General features: G+C 38.7%; 1 pseudogene across 1 annotated transcript; it reads left to right on the top strand.

Moving 5' to 3' along the window:
• Positions 1 to 1,823: 1,823 nt before the first annotated feature.
• LOC311589354 (ubiquitin recognition factor in ER-associated degradation protein 1-like) lies at positions 1,824 to 2,756 on the top strand (annotated as a pseudogene). Its single transcript has one exon. The product of its transcript is annotated as a ubiquitin recognition factor in ER-associated degradation protein 1-like (transcript).
• Positions 2,757 to 3,987: the final 1,231 nt, after the last annotated feature.

The following is a 3,987-nucleotide window of genomic DNA, read 5'->3' as shown; positions in this document are numbered from 1 at the left end:
TATCAAAAGTCAATGGCATCAGATAGAGAGATGGACAGGAGCGGGGCCCAAGTGCAAAGACAGCTTGGGCCACCAGGCTAGGGGCTCAACTTATCCCCAGCTAGGGCACCAAGATAATAACTTGTCTCTACTGACAAAATAAGTCAATTCAACCTGAATTAAAAGCATAAAAATCAGGTTTATTTGGGAATAGATCCTGGGTGAGCTCACCAGTTTCATGAGACAGTACGAAAAAATTGCACACATGCTGTAACTGAGATGTTTCATGGATCATAGTTGAAGGGAAATGATAGGTCTGTCATAAGCTGGGCTTGTGGCAAAGAATAGTCACCTGGCTGAGGATTTGGATGACTGCTGACTGCAGACGAGGGGGTTGTGACAGGAACGCAGGCCTGGGATTATCTTTGGCTGGAAATGTTCCAAGCTGGTACAGTTGGAAAGAAAGAGGGAGGAATGGAGATTGTTGGAACATGTAGGTGGGGAGGATCAAGCTGGAGGCACCAATCAAACATATACCAAATGAACTAACTATAAAAGCTAAGAAAGTAAATAGGGACATGGAGGAAGAGGTAGAGATCTAGAAGGCAATATCAAAACATAAATGATATAAAAGGAGAGAGGGGAAAACAGGAAAGCTTATTAGGGAGTGCAATACAGAAGGAGAGGGAAGAGGAACAAATAACAGCACTGGTGGTTGAAAAGGCTATGAGTAATCATAAAATTATGCTTTTGAAAAATTAAATATAATCTACATATAATGTATATTTAAATGAATTTATGCTTGTTGGAATGACAATGTGCTCTCAAGGCTATAGATCCCTGACAAACTTCCTTTTCAGTGGTTAGTCAAAGAATTCCCAAAAACAATATTACTGTTGCCCTTGGATGATGCCCAGAAGTTAAAGTACTGTAAACCTAGCCAAGTACTTGGAGATAAGAAGTCATGGATCAAAAAAAAAAAAAAAAACTACTTCTGCCTCTTTGATAAACCAGCATCACATCCAACTATAGTATAATTATTTAGCCGTGTATCCAAGGATAAGTGTAGCTCTTACCATCATCAAAGATTTTCCTTTTTGGAAGAGCCACGAACAATGGAGACACCACAAGAGTATACTGATTGAAATGGAGATAACAATAACAAGTGTACTATTTTTATATATCCTGTAAGTTACAATTACAGACTGAATCATCTAGTAAAGCAGGAAGTGGAAAATGAAACTTAATTCATCTTCAATTGGGAACACAATGAATCTACATTTCATCTGCTCACAGTTGAACGAAAAGACAGTTATCGTCTTTGTTTTCACCTGTAATGCAAAAATTATTTAAAAGATCAAGATTCCAAGTATAATGCTTAATATTATTCTCTATTTTTCAGTTACATTTATTGAACAAGAAATAATAATTTTTTGAGTTTATAACTACCTGTTCAAAGATATAGCTGCCTTACATTCTGTAGGTTATAAGTACTAATTATGTAAGATACTGTAAAATTAATCAATCTATCAATCATTATTTACCAAGACCTCTTTGTTCTTAGAACTCTACTAAAAGTATAACTAAAATAATATACTAATTATAAGTAGAAATAGCTATTATTTAATGGATAAGAGTAAGCATTTCATCTTACTAAGATATCCAAAATATCTCAGAGATCAAATGTTTTATCTGGCTCTCTCTCTCTCTCTCTCTCTCTCTCTCTCTCTCTCTCTCTCTCTCTCAAAAATTTAGAGAGTGGTGGCCTCAGCTGTGAGGAGGGAGCTCTGGGTTTCTATTGTAAGATTCAGGAAGAGAAGCAGCATTACCAAGCGCTGTCAGTCATGCTATCTTTCAACATGCTTGAACACCTGATTTCCGGGTCTTCCAGAGCTGCTTCTCTACACAGTACTGCTGCTTCTCTATGTCCATGTTAGCAGGTCCTAATGACAGGTCATATGTGGAAAAAGGAATGAAGACAATCATGCCACCTTCAGCCCTAGATCAACTCAGCCAGCTCAACATCACCTGTCCTATGCTGTTTAAATTGACCAATAAGAATTCAGACCACATGACACACTGTAGTATACTGGAATTTGTTGCTTCTGAAGGCATCTTTTATCTCCCCAGTGGATGATGCCGGATTCGCTGTTAGAAAAAGGGGGCTTGTTTTAGGTGAAAAGTGTCAACTTTCAGGTGACTACCTACTCTAAGTTCCAGCCTGAGGGCCTTTACTTCCTGGATATCTCCAACCCTAAAGCAGTATTAGAAAACGCATTGAGAAAATTTTCCTCTCTGACCACTGGAGATGTGAATGATATCAACTACAATGAGAAGATCTACGAGCTGCAAGTGATGGAGACCAAACCATTCGTGGCTGTATCCATTAGTGAAAGTGACATGAATGTGGATTTTGATGCTCCCTTGGGCTACAAAGACCCAGAAAGACCAGTGCAGCATGAGGAGTCAGTAGAAGGAGAGCTGACCACAGTTGCTATGCTGGAGAGGTGGGTTCCCATGCCTTGTTTGGATTCGGGAATAGACTGGATGGAAAGAAGAAAGGGGTCAAGCCCAGTCCCTCCCTAATCAAGCCTGGAGACATTAAGAGAGGGATTCCTAATTATGAATTTAAGCTCGGTAAGATCACTTTCATCAGAAATTCAAATTTATTGGTCAAAAAGGTTGAAGAGGAAGAAGCAAGGGTGGGGGGGGCAGATTCCTTGCTTTCTCTGTAGAAGGACAGTTGCTTGCTGCATAAGAAGGGAAGAAAGCCCTAAGTCCAAAACTGTTGGATGAGTGGAAAATAAAAGATCTGATTGCAAAAGAAGTAAAATTAATTTATTCATTCTTTCATTCATTAACATTCAGATTACAGCTTCCCCTCTATCTTCCCCTTTCTACTTCTTCCCCTCCCCCAGTCTGCCCCCCACCACACAGTCCTTTCTCCTTAGAAAAGGGAGGCGTCCCATGGATATCATCCAGCCTTGGCATATCAAGTTGTAGCAAGCCTACGAATTTCTTCTTCTACGAGGCTAGACAAAGCAGCCCCGTTAGAGGAAAGTGACACAAAAGAAGGCAATATATTCAGTGACAGCCCCTGCTCACATGTTTTAGGAGTCCCACATGAAGACCTAGATGCACAACTGTTACATATGTGCAGATGGCCTAGGTTCATCCCATGCATGCTGTCTTTGGCTGTTTGATATGTCTGTGAAAAGATCTATTTTTTTTTCACACAACAGAAATACAAAAAAAGCCTTTTGCGTGACGTCTTAAATAGGCTAAGGTGTTTTACCCTTCTTTCTGAGCTTCTCCATGCCGTCCAAGTGCAACAATAAGAAAACTCATAGAAAGGTTGGCTAATAGACACAAAAACTAAGTATGGGAGAAAAGGCAAAAAAGAAGTTGTCCAAATAAAAAGTTAGACACAAAATCAGCAACATAGTCCTGTTTGACAAAGATAATTATGACAAACTCAAACTTCACCCTTCACATAATGGCTTCACCCTTCCCTACTATGAGCTGTGAACTCTGAGCAACTGAATATTCGTGGTACTTTGGTCAGTACAGCCCCACAGGAGCTACGTATTAAGGTAAATATCAAGCTGGTTTCAAATCACAGAATCTGAGTAATTAATACAAGTAACAAAAAGAGTAGGAATGTTCCACTTGCTAGAGAATACGCCTGAACAGTTCAGGCAACTGTACATTTGGAAAAAATAGACCATTATCGAATGAAAATAAATCATTATATAAGTACTTATAGAAAGATAGAACTGAACAAATTAAATGCTTAATTGAACAAGATAAAATTATAGTGCAAGTTGCAGGGCAGATATTATTTTATACAAACTGCTAATAGTAGAGAACAGGAAATAGTAATTTACATTTTCATTCTGTTTATCTGCTGCTGTAAAACAAGAGGACTGATTCTGGTCCTCTACAATATGTGTTGCAGTAATCTGCAATTTTCAAAATTGTGATGTAAGTTGCTCTACATTTTTCTGT

Source organism: Acomys minous (assembly GCF_964271855.1).
Source record: "Acomys minous genome assembly, chromosome: 18".
Classification (NCBI taxonomy): Eukaryota; Metazoa; Chordata; class Mammalia; order Rodentia; family Muridae; genus Acomys; species Acomys minous.
The sequence above is the reverse complement of the archived record's forward strand: the minus strand, read 5'-3'. Positions and strand labels throughout refer to the sequence as shown.